Source organism: Rhinatrema bivittatum, chromosome 11 (genome assembly GCF_901001135.1).
Source record: "Rhinatrema bivittatum chromosome 11, aRhiBiv1.1, whole genome shotgun sequence".
NCBI classification, from domain to species: Eukaryota; Metazoa; Chordata; class Amphibia; order Gymnophiona; family Rhinatrematidae; genus Rhinatrema; species Rhinatrema bivittatum.
The window spans coordinates 18,234,942-18,248,162 of record NC_042625.1 but is presented as its reverse complement, the minus strand read 5'-3'; the positions used below and the strand labels follow the sequence as shown (position 1 = coordinate 18,248,162).

The 13,221-nt window shown below is 49.9% G+C and overlaps 1 protein-coding gene across 1 annotated transcript in view; it reads left to right on the top strand.

The window, feature by feature from the left end:
* Positions 1-13,221, top strand: part of MYO18B (myosin XVIIIB) — an 815,563-nt gene that overhangs the window by 102,405 nt on the left and 699,937 nt on the right. The window lies entirely within an intron of this gene.

Genomic DNA, 13,221 nt, shown 5'->3' with positions numbered 1-13,221 from the left:
GGACAGAGTAACTGAGCAGACTGAATGGTCCAATGGCCTTGTTCTGCTGTCATCTACTAGGTTACTCTGGTAATTTGATTGAGGTGATTTGGAAGAGGTCAAAATGTTAGCTCAAACATCTTTCATAAATCAACTTCCAAAAGGTTGTGTGCCAAAAAATCCTTAGATCAGCCACTGTCTAATAAAGCAAACCAACGAAAAAGAGGAAAACTTTAAGCTACAACATTAAAAATTAGTATAATTTACCAGTGGAATTATTAGGAGCTTCACATTGAAGACATTAGGAGATGCAACCAGATGACCCTGATTTAAAATTAAAACCTGAGGAGGAACTGAACTCTTCCAGGCAAGTCATAGCTTTTCTCTAATTTTGGGCTTCAGCAGCACCTAATTCAAAGCATGTATAATGGGACTAGACTGGCACAAGAGCCACAGACAGAAGAGGCGTAGGCTGTGAAGGAATGCCTGATGTCCGGCTTTTACTGCTGTTCCGCTGGCGTTGACTGCGGCAGCATGACCTGGTCAGTCAGAGGCCTGTGATACTGCTGCTGGCTGCAAAGCCTCCAAAGCTTGGTGGAATGGGAGCTGGAAGGAAGCTGGACACCCCCCCCCCCCCCCCCCCCACGCGCCCAACAACAAGAAACCAACGTACCAAAATGAAAGAGGGAAGAGAATCGGCCCAAAGCAATTTGTACCAAACCCTGCATCGATATCTTCTCTCCAAGCAATTCTTACGTTTTCAGCTCCGAGCATGAAAAGGGGCAGGAGGATGGGCTCAGCAGGTTTTCTTCAAGTATCTGCTGATCCAGCGACTCAAGTCTCCTGGGCTATGTTAAAAATCAGATCAACTACTGTTCTCGAAGCTTTGTTTCTGTGGTACAAAAACATTTTCCTTTTAGCTTAGTGGCCTGAGCTGCTGCTATGCAATATTTACAAGTCTAGCTAGGAGCCAGGACCCTTTGTCTTAGGAAGCAGAGAGAAAGGAATGCAAAACATTAAGCTCTTTGTGAATTTCTAGTTGTGGTGCTGCAGGGCAGTTAGAGGCTATTTCACCCACTTCAAATCAAAAGATATGCAAAGGAAGTTGTACACATAGCATACAGTACGTCATAGTCCCTCTTTTACTGCCGCCATGCTGTGCATGTCAGTACGGTACATTTACATTCGTCCCACCGAGGGAGCCAGGATTGTAATGGCAGCCCTAGATATTGCACCGAATCACATCCTTCAGCTCCCCTGAAGCAGTAGCACTCGTGCCTGAAGTCACAGTTTGCAGGTGTCCTCAGGGAAAATTCATTGCTTACCATGGACCTCTTTCAAATTGTCCACAACCGATCCTGGATTGCTTCTAGGCTGGGTGGGATTGGTCTTACTGGGTGTTGGGGCCCCCCCCCCCCCCCCCCCAGGGAGCTGGCATGGTGATGCAGCAGTAAGTGCGGGCTGTTTCAAAAAGGCTCCACAGCACCACTCTGGGGAGGATGCCCTCCCCCCTCCCCCCCACCCCTGCTCCTCAGATTGCCGAGGGAGGGAAGGGAGGAGGGAATACCACTTCTACTCGTTGGACTCCCTTAGGCTATGTTAATATGATCCACCACTGCTTCCAGGTTTCCACAGACCATCGGCAGGGTTTTTTTTTAGTTTTCCACAGGTGACCAGTTTGCTTCCTTCTGCACCTGTACAGCACAGACTCCTCAACAGCCACTGAGAGACCTGTTCAATCTGTGCCCCTGCAGGTCAGCACAGGCAACACCAATGGCTTACAAGGGAACATACCCCACCAAAAAAAAATCCAAAACAAAAACCCAACAACCTAGAAAGTCCATAGCAGACTGCACTGTACTTCAGCCTATCAAGATGGGTGCTAGAGTTAGGGGTGCCAGGAATACGCTAGCACCCCTTGGCATGATGTATAGGTATGCTGACTTCCACTGAACAAAGCGATCAAAGGGAATTTTGTTTTAGCACTTACAGTGCCCTTGCAGCGATAGCTTAAGAGAATTGTATCTACTACGAGGGTAGTTTTCTTGCTACCTAGATGGCTGCAAAGTCTTTGCGCCAATTTTCACAGTCAAACTATGCGCATACTTTCCCTTAGAAAATTGACTAAGGAAACAGTAGCTGCAGAGGCTTTCGTCTCCTTTTCCTGCAGGCACTTTTTCTAACCCAATCTATGCAAATAAGTTGTACTCATAAGTTTACACACCCCTGGCAGAATTTGTAACACGTGTAGCATTTTAAGTAAACACGAGTGAGCAGGAAAAACACGTCTGTTATTTTTAAAGTGTTTCAAATTAAACTACTGTGCATCATAGAATAGCTCAACCATTAAACAAACCATAGCAATAAAGATATAATAAAATGGACCTGTATCTCTCCCTTGGGTTTCTGATCCTAAATTCATCACTCTATATTTGTTAGCATTAAATCTTAGCTACAAGACCCTAGACCATTCTTTGAACTTTGCTAGAACCTTCTTCATGTTTTCTATGCCTTTCTGGCTGTCTAAACTGTTGCAGATTTTGACAAAAAGATCAAACTTTCCTGACAATCCTTCACCTATGTCGCTCAGAGAAATGCCCCTGAGGCACACCACTCATAACAGGAGTCAGTTGAGCTATTAGATGACTGGGATGAAAGGGTCACTCATGGAAGATAAGGCCAAAGCAGAAAAAGTAAATTCTTTCCTTTGGTCTTCATTGCATAATTTGTTGGGGAAATTCCCACAATTGAATCATTCTGTGTAGATCAACCAACCTCAAACCCTCTCTCACTAATTCCTGCTGAATATTTATCATACTATTACCATTCACAACTGTGTCATATTTATTCATTTGATTACCTATGTACTGTTTCATAGTCTATTTTTTCACTTGCTATTCTAATGTATCAATAGGCTGAAATGTAAATATTGTGCTGTTCAATTTCTCCCCTTCCATCCCAAGTTTATTTTCCTTGTTTTTTGTAACTTTCCCTCTCCCTTTTTCTGATTCACTGTATTTAAAGTTCAAGGTTCTTATTGAAAATATTGTTTTTTACGTTACGTTATGCTTTACACTCCTTGTTATTTGTAAACCGGGTTGATGTGATGCCTATCATGAAACTCGGTATAACAAAAACAATAAATAAATAAATAAATAAATAAATAGATGATGATTTAGAGGAACTGAAACAAATCAGTGTGACTCTGGAAGAGGTGCTAAAATACATTTCCAAACTAAATAGTAGTAAATCATCAGGACCTGATGGCACTCACTCCAGAGTTTTAAAGAAGTAATGCAAAATTACATATCTGCTACTAGTAATCTATAACCTATCATTCAAATCTGCCACTGTATCTGAGGACTATAATGCCAATTTTTAAAAAGAGCTCTGAGGTAATTCAGGTAACTATCGGGCCGATACAGTATAGTGTGCTCCAAAGGATCGCACTGTAAGTCAGCATTTGGATGCGCGTTTTGGACCCGCTAGCTTTAGTAAGGGGTAATAGCGTGTCCAAAACACGCGTCCAACTCCCCCGAACCTAATAGCGCCCGCAACATGCAAATGCATGTTGATGGCCCTATTAGGTATTCCCGCGCGATTCAGAAAGCAAAATGTGCAGACAAGCCGCACATTTTACTTTCAGAAATTAGCGCCTACCCAAAGGTAGGTGCTAATTTCTCCGGGCACCGGGAAAGTGCACAGAAAAGCAGTAAAAACTGCTTTTCTGTGCACCCTCCGACTTAATATCATGGCGATATTAAGTCGGAGGTTCCGAAAGTTACCAAAAGTAAAAAATAAAAAAAAAAAATTTAAAATGGGCCCGCAGCTGGTGGGTCAAAAACCGGACGCTCAATTTTGCCGGCATCCGGTTTCCGAACCCATGGCTGTCAGCGGGCTCGAGAACCAATGCCGGCAAAATTGAGCGTCGGCTGTCAAACCCGCTGACAGCCGCCGCTTCCGTCAAAAAAGACGGCGCTAGGGATGCGCTAGTGTCCCTAGCACCTCTTTTTACCGCCGGGCCTAATTTAAATAAATTAAAATACTGTATCGCGCGCACAAGAGAGTGGCCTGTGCGCGCGCTGGGAGAGTGGGTGCTCGCCCGCGATTTTACTGTATCAGCCCGTATGTAAGATAGCTGGATAAATAAAAGAAAAACGCTGCAAAGGTGAATAAGTCAGATCAATGGATAACTAGCATTTGAAGACTTATCCGGCTATCTTACTTATTCAGCTATGTAGCAATTTTTTTAAGACTTGTTCTGATAAGTGGTGGCTTTGCTGCCACTTTGCTGCCACTTAGCCAGATAAGTACAAAATTATTCAGGTATGTGGCAGACATCTGCTACACACACGTATTTGTGCTCCTAATTTAAAAAAATGTACACGAGGAAATATAACTTGCATATTTTCCTTAGCACTTTCATACGTGCAAATTCTCAAATGTTATAACATGCACATACTAGGTGAATTAATAGTTTTACCAATTAGTCCACCAGTTTGCCCAGTCTCTCTCTAGGTCATCAAGACCCCCCTGGTTCTTCAGCCTGCACTCTCCCCAGTTTACCTAGACCCCCTCACCCAGTCAGTATTTGCTTATAAAGAATTATATTCTGACTTACACCTGATAATTAGCAGATGTAAATATGCGCAGGTAACAGCTGTATGTGTGTTGCGTTCGCAGGTTTTAAAATAGCACCATATAAACATAAATGTTGGCCCTGCCCTGAAATGGTCCTGGCCTGCTACTAGCCCGCCCCTTTTTTATTTAAGCAAATTAATTCACGCAGCATTACTTGCATGTGCAGATTTGACGTTTATAAAATAGCAGTTATGTGAATATGCACGACTTGCGTGAATATGCTCATTTTTATGCATGCAGCTCTTTAAAAATTCACCTCTAACTGTTCCACATTATAGATGGTTATGTATTTATCATTTAGGTATAGACCGCATGTTATAAATACTATTTAGTCCTGGGGGAATTCTGTGCTACTGCGGAGCGCAGAATCTGTACCAAATTCCTCCCCTGCGCAGAATTGGCAAATTCTGCGCCGAAAATGGCATAGAAGATGAAGGCCCTGGTGTACTGCAAACGGAGCGTGCCATTTGCGGTGAAGATGAAGGCCCCAACGTGCCGTGAACAGAGCGTGCACTGTTCGCCACAAAGATGAAGGCCCTGGCACGCCATGTGAGGCGAAGACGAAGGCCCTGGCATGCTGCAAATGGAGCGTGCGTGTTCGCAGCGAAGATGAAGGACCCCGCAGGACGTGCTCCGCTCGCGGCGTAGATGAAAGCCCTGATGTGAGTGAATGTGTGTAGAGAGATGTGTGTGTGAGAGGGGAGGGGGAGGGGGTATGGGGGAGAGGAGAGGGTGAGAAAGGAGGAGGGGGAGGGGAGGGGGGGTGAGAGAGAGAAAGCAGGAGGGTGTGAGCAGGGAAGGTGAGAGACTAGGGGAATGTGAGAGAGACCAGGGAGGGTAAGCAGGGGGATGTGAGAGAGAGCAGGGGGCAGTGCTTGAGTGTGAGTGCCAGAGACTATATGAGGAGATTATGAAGGAGTGTGTATGTGTGTGAGAGATTGGGAGCTGGTGTGTATGAGAAAGGGATCATGTGTATGTGAGGGTGCTAGCCTGTGTGAAGGAATTGTGTATGTGTGAGACAGAGCCTATGTGAAGGAGTGCATGAGAGAGAGACGTAGGTAGTCTGTGTCAGTGGCGTAGCCAGAATTGATTTTTTGGGTGGGCACAAGGTTAACATGGGTGGGCTGTAGACATGCAGGTCTACTAGTTGTTTTTTTACTGATAAATAATGCCAAATTATGCAGCATAGCATTCACATCTACGCCTAAGTATGAAGTTTACTTAATGATACAAACATAATTCACGGTGATTTGTAGTACTTTAGCCTTCTTATTATTACGATTTTATACACGGCTACCTGTCCATAAATTTTGAGAGAGCGGTTGTGTTGCTTATATTTAAATTGCTAACATCTCAAAATATAGGTATATATTTTTACCTTTGTTGTCTGATCTTGTATTTTTCTAATCAGTTGGTCCTGGTCTCTTTTTCCCATTTTTTCCCTTATAGCTCATTTCCTAATTCCTTTTCAGTGTCTTTCTTCTATTACTGTCTTCTTCCCTTCCACACACACACACACACATACACGCTTTCTCTCACAGACTCCCTCTCACACACTCAAGCTGTCACTCTCATATGCTCTCCCCCCCCTCCCCCCCCCACAAGCTCACATTCAAGTTCTCACTTTCTCACCCCTCCCCAGGCTTATATTCTTATGCACACACAGACGCACATCCAGGCACCCATTCTCACCCACACACATAAACCCAGACTCCCATTCTCACCCACAAACCCATGCTCCCAGTCTCACCCACACATACACACATTCAAGCACCCATTCTTATCCACATATTCAAGCTTCCATTCTCACCCACCCACACAAACCCAGGCTCTCATTCTCACCCATATATACACACATTCAAGCTCCCATTCTCACCCACCCACATACCCAGGCTCCCATTCTCAACCACACATACACACATTCGAGCTCCCATTCACCCACATATTCAAGCTTCCATTCTCACCCACATACACACCCAGGCTCCAGTTTTCACCCACACACACTCCCATTCTCATCCACACATACACATTCAAGCACGTGCACAGCTTCCGCTTTCTCCCCCAGAGCAGGAAGATCAACTGCTTCTCCTGCTGCCACCGGCCTCCTGCTATCTTCGGGCGTCGGGCCGTACTGCCCGCCGAACTTCCTGTCGGGGGGGGAGCGGAAGCAGCGCACAACATCCGCTTCCTCCCTCCCCCCCCCAAGCAGGAAGATCGGCGGGCCCGACGCCCGAAGAAGATAGCAGGAGGCCGGTGGCAGCAGGAGAGGCAGCTGATCTTCCTGCTTTGGGGGAGAAAGCGGAAGCTGTGCGCAGCGCTTCCGCTCCCCCCAAACAGGAAGTTCGGCGGGCCGTTTGACCCGAAGATAGCAGGAGAACGGGTGGCAGCAGGAGAGGCAGCTGATCTTCCTGCATTGGGGGGAGGAAGCGGAAGCTGCGCGTGGCGCTTCCGCTCCCCCCCCCCGAACAGGAAGACCGGTTGGCCATACGGCCGCAGCAGCGCTTCCCCACGTGTGCTGTGATGGCGCGCGAGGCGTGGGTTCTCTTGTTCGCTGTCGCGGGGATGGGATCCCGCGACAGCCTTGCAGTTCCGGTGCCAGTTGGGTGGGCCTGGGTCTAAGTTGGGTGGGCACCTGCCCACCCAGGCCCACCCGTGGCTACGCCACTGGTCTGTGTGAGGGTGTATGAGTGAGAGAGAAAGGGAGCTTGTGTGGGTGTATATGCAAGAGAGAGGGCCCTATATGAGGGGATGTGTGTGCAAGAGTGAGGGAGTCTGTATGAGGGTGTGTGTGTATGTGCACTAGAGAGAGAGGGGGCATGTGTGTGAGAGAGAGGACAGAGGGAGCCTGTGTGAGGGGCAGTACTGAGAACGAGGTCAAACTCTGGGAGTGGCGACTTAGAGTGGAAGGAGTTGAGCCTAGAGGTGGAGGGGAGAAGTACTGGTAGATGGAGGAGTTGGGGGCCGGAGAGGGCAAAGTGGCCAGAGGAGAAGGGAGAGCGAGTGGAAAGTGAATTTCTAGGGAAATTCTGCTCAAAATATTTACAGTTCTGCATCTTTAAGTAATAATTTTTTTCTGTATTAATTTAAAATGTAATTATTAAAGACTGTCATGTAAATTGTGTTATTTTGACGAATATAAAATATGCAAAATTTTAAATTTTGTGCGCAGAATTTTAATTTTTTTGCGCAGAATTTCCCCCAGGAGCATATTCCACACAGTCTGAACAAGAACAGTGAACTTCTTTATTTTCTCGGGCATTCCTTAGTGCCTCTTGACCTTTGCTAACAAATTTATTGTCATGACTGGCGGTTTGCAGGACATCCCCGTGTACAAACAACACTCACATCCAATGCTGCCACGTCCTCTTGTTGCTTTGCAGCATGGATGCCTCCGGACTCCTCTCCCCGCTGGCTCTCCTTAAGTGGGTGCGCACCCGAAGCCTCCACACTTAGGATCATGGCGAGAAGACAGCCACGGTGCTCTTTGATGATATGGACTATGCAGTACTTATGACTGCACCAGAGCCTCAGCAACAAGTCCTCTGGTGTGCTCTGTGTCCCAGTGTGTGTTCCTGCTTCCTGCATCTTGTTCCTGCCTTGTCTTTTGTTCCTGTTCTCCTATCTTGTTCGTCCCTCGTCCTTGCCTTGCCCTAGCCCTTGTCTTGTCTGTCCATGTCCTTGTTCTATCCTGTTCCCCCCTGGCTTGATTCTGTCCCTGGCTTGGACTCTGTCCTTCCTTTATTGCTGCCTTGAACCGGCCTTCTGATTTGACACGACCTAGCCTCACCTGCAGGCCTGTTGTCTGTCTCTGCTGCCTGCCCTAACCTCTGGTTTGTTTTCCATCTCTGCTGTCTGCCCCATATTTCGCTTGGCCTTGGATGCTCATCTCTGGACTGCACTAGGGACCCACCTAAGACATGCCAGCTGCCAGAACCCAAGGGCTCAACCTGCAAGACAGGCAGTTGGTATAGATGAAGGTCCAGCCAGTCCTGCCACAGGGCTTCTCCGTCAGTTGTTGGTGTGGGCCTACTGGTCTTCTTACTAGGCAGCACTAATCACACCAGAGCATCAAGGGTCCACTATTCCCGTAACCATTATAGTTTGCTGAGCCCATAGACCCAGAAGATCTGGCAGCACTGTTGCGATCCCCCCTGTTGCTGCGCTACAGGAGGTCTCTTACCTTCCTCCAGAGGCCGCTCTGAAGTCAGGGCCTCGCCTACGTTCCATCCGGGACTTGCTCCAGGGCCTGAGAGGCCTAGCGGTGCCTGTGGCTTGCATGCCTCTGCGTTTGGACTTCCTGGTTTCCAGCCACGCCCATTTCCCTAAGGGCTGGCCCGCAGTTCTCTACCCCAGTTATAGGACCAGCGGTGGGCGGTCCTGGCAAGCTCCTCCCAGGGAGTTGCCTCCTACCTCCAGTATTTATGGACTTTCTGTTCACTTGCAACTGGCCTTGGATCTGAGCATTACAGTCGCCTGTAACCTAGCTGATCCAGGTCCGCCATGTCTTGTTGGTACCTTGTCCTGTCTCTGCCTGATGTTCCTGATGTCTTCGTGTCTCTGTCTTGACCTTCGTCCTCGTCTGGTTCCTGAGCCTTCTGTCCTGTTGGGCCCTGGAGTGGCCAACAGGAGGGATTCGTCCCACGGGCTCTTGAGCTTCTGCCAGCCGAAGGGGCTTCGGATGTGAGTATCCCAGCATCGGAGTTCCTGCTCGCCTGGACCTTTCCTTCTTGCTTCAGCCCTTGCCCTGATGTCTTCAGTGTCTTGCTTCAGCCTGTCTTGGATGTCTGCTTCAGCCCCCGTCTGACGTCTTCTGTATAAGGACTCTGTCTGCCCTCGCCTCTGTCCGGCCTGCTGCCCATTGCCGTTCCCTGTGGCGGGTCCGAAAGGGCCGGGAACAGTCGGAGGACCGTTCATTAGTCAACTTCCCCGTGTTGGCTACCATGGGCATGCAGGTCCGGCTGAGGGTCGGACTCCCTGCTTCTGTTCCTGCCTGCCTGGCTCACCATGCCTGCTCAGCTCACCTCCCACGGTGTGGCTTGGGGCTCCTCCTTGAGTCCTGCCGTGGCCCAAGGGCTCACCACCCGCCCGAGATGACCGCGCCCGCGCGCGCTCGTAACAGAATCCAAGGCCATGAGCTCGGTGAGCTGTGCTCGTGATGGACTTGTCTGGTTCCAGAATTTTTTCTTTGTCTGCTTTCGTCTCACGACCTGCTGGAGGCGCCAGCTTCTGCTCTTGATTACGACCTGCTGGAGGCGCCAGCTGTTTGGGTTCCCACGACCTACAGGAGGCGCCTGCGCCCAATCCATCGTTTCCTTGTTCCCAGGATGGAGTTCCACGACCTGCAGGAGGCGCCTGCGCGCCTCCTGATGTTGCTGTAGTTTCTGCCCGCCCTCTCCCCCTCTTGTTCTTGCTCTTGCTTCTGCTTGCTTCTGCTGTGGGTGTCCTTGTTTGTGCTGTGTGCTGCGTGGGTGCTTGTTTGTGCTGTGTGCCGCGTGGGTGCTTGTTTGTGCTGTGTGCCGCGTGGTGCTCGTCTGTGCTGTTGGCCCTGTGTTGCTCGTTTGTGCTGTTGGCCCTGTGTTGCTCGTTTGTGCTGTTTTCCCGCTTGTTGTTTCCTGCTTGTGGGCTCCCGTCCTCCTCGTTCCCGCGTTTTCTTCCCCGCTTCCTGTCTCTCGCTCCTCGCTCTCTCTGCTCCCTTGCTCGCTGCTCTCTCTCTCTCTCTGCTCCCTTGCTCGCTGCTCTCTCTCTCTCTGCTCCCTTGCTCTCCGCTCCCTCTCTCTCTGTTCCCTTGCTCTCCGCTCCCTCGCTCCCCGTTCCCTTGCTCCCTCTTTTGTATTTGTGTGTGTCGCTCGCGCGGTCTCCGTTCGTTCGGTTGCTGCTCCCGCGGTCTCGTGTTCGCCTGGTCCCGTGTTTCCTTGGTTTTGTTTGCTCCCAGTCTCATGCTCTTGGTCTCTCATCGTTTGCTTGCTTGTTTGTGGTGTGTGTTTGCTTGCTTGTTTGTGGTGTGTGGTTGTTGTTTGCTTGCTTGCTTGTTTGTGGTGTGTGGTTGTTGTTTGCTTGCTTGCTTGCTTGTGGTGTGTGGTTGTTGTTTGCTTGCCTGTGGTGTGTGGTTGTGCGCTTTTCTTGCTTGGCTTTTGTTTTTGGTCCCTCTGAGAGGGGGGGGGATTCTTTGAGGGGGGGGTACTGTTGCGATCCCCCCTGTTGCTGCGCTACAGGAGGTCTCTTACCTTCCTCCAGAGGCCGCTCTGAAGTCAGGGCCTCGCCTACGTTCCATCCGGGACTTGCTCCAGGGCCTGAGAGGCCTAGCGGAGCCTGTGGCTTGCATGCCTCTGCGTTTGGACTTCCTGGTTTCCAGCCACGCCCGTTTCCCTAGGGGCTGGCCCGCAGTTCTCTACCCCAGTTATAGGACCAGCGGTGGGCGGTCCTGGCAAGCTCCTCCCAGGGAGTTGCCTCCTACCTCCAGTATTTAAGGACTTTCTGTTCACTTGCAACTGGCCTTGGATCTGAGCATTACAGTCGCCTGTAACCTAGCTGATCCAGGTCCTCCATGTCTTGTTGGCGCCTTGTCCTGTCTCTGCCTGATGTTCCTGATGTCTTCGTGTCTCTGTCTTGACCTTCATCCTCGTCTGGTTCCTGAGCCTTCTGTCCTGTTGGGCCCTGGAGTGGCCAACAGGAGGGATTCGTCCCACGGGCTCTTGAGCTTCTCCCAGCCGAAGGGGCTTCGGATGTGAGTATCCCAGCATCGGAGTTCCTGCTCGCCTGGACCTTTCCTTCTTGCTTCAGCCCTTGCCCTGATGTCTTCAGTGTCTTGCTTCAGCCTGTCTTGGATGTCTGCTTCAGCCCCCGTCTGACGTCTTCTGTATAAGGACTCTGTCTGCCCTCGCCTCTGTCTGGCCTGCTGCCCATTGCCGTTCCCTGCGGCGGGTCCGAAAGGGCCGGGAACAGTCGGAGGACCGTTAATTAGTCAACTTCCCTGTGTTGGCTACCATGGGCATGCAGGTCCGGCTGAGGGTCGGACTCCCTGCTTCTGTTCCTGCCTGCCTGGCTCACCATGCCTGCTCAGCTCACCTCCCACAGTGTGGCTTGGGGCTCCTCCTTGAGTCCTGCTGTGGCCCAAGGGCTCACCACCCGCCCGAGACGACCGCGCGCACTCGTAACAAGCACTGCAGGTCCAATGGATACAACAACAGCAGAACAGACTGGATCAGGTCACGGAGCTTCTGGACAGATTGGTGACTTTCCTGGATGCTTTGCCAGTACCACAACTGACTGCTCCTCCTCCAGCAGCTCCATAGCCAGTCTTGCCTCCTGCCTCCAAACCAGTGCTACAGTTGCCACCTTCAGCTTATTTCCATGGGAAGACCTCTGAGTGCAGGAAATTCCTTAATTAGTGTATCTAATTCAGCCTCTGACAAGGAGAAGGTGATGTACATATTGTCTCAGCTGGGAGGGCCAGGGCTGACTTGGGCCTTTCCCTTCTGGGAGAGGGATGACCCCCCTTCTCTCTAACTTGGATCGTCCTTAAGGAGTTCCACCTTATTTTCAATGAGCCCAACTGTGCCACATCTGCAGCAACAGGATTCCTCCATATCCAACAAAATTCCAGCCCGGTGGGAGAGTATGTGATGTGCTTTTGTATTTTACCTTCGGAGCACCAATGGAGGAAGGACAACCTAACAGCGATCTTCCTCCAGGGCCTTTCTGAATCAATAAAGGATGAGCTCTCAGGACAGACCTTCTGGATACCTTGGAGGGCCTTATTAGCCTGGGTGGCTGGATCTATGTTTGTGGGAAGGGGCGGGTCTCGATGCATCATCCACAGGAACTCAAACTCCAGTCTATCCTTCTTTACTAGCCCCTGCAGAATAGAAGGGGCAGCCACCCCGTCTGAGCAGTGGCCTGCCCCTTCTAGAGGAGAAGGCATCTGAACTTGTGCTTTACTGTGCAAGTCCAGGACAATTTGTGGCATGCTACCCTACCAAGGTGGAAAAACTGGGACCTAGAGTTGGTAGGGGAAGCCACCCAATCCCTCTCCCCAAATCCTGTTTCAGTCATTCTCACCTGGGGAGGAGATCCCATTCACTTACAAGCCTTCCTGGATACCGGTGTGGCTGGCAATTTCATAGCCAAGGAACTAGAAAATTGGAATGGATCCCCACCGACCCATTGGAAAAAGTACTCACTGTCCCTTCAATCACCAGAGAGCCTTTGTCAGACTGTATCATCGCCCATATTACTGGGCTACTACAGATGCAAATGGGCCTGCTCCGCCTATATGTCCTACTGAGAGCCATCAACAGCATCATTTTTGGCCTCCCCTGGATGCAGCGGCACCAGTCCTATATCGATTGGGGTACCCTGGAAATCTCCCAGTGGGGACCCCTCTGCCAGATGCATTTTCTAGCCAGGCTCAACTGATGAAGTTCCTGGGCTAAGTGATTGTCACCAAAATGCCCGGTTTACCTTCCCAGTATTTGGCCTACACTGATATGTTCATCAAGCGAAGACCTTACCACCTGACTATGTCTATGATTGCACCATAGGCTTACTCCCAGATAAACTTCCACCCAGAGGCTGAGTTTAACTGCTGTCTGCCCCTGAAAT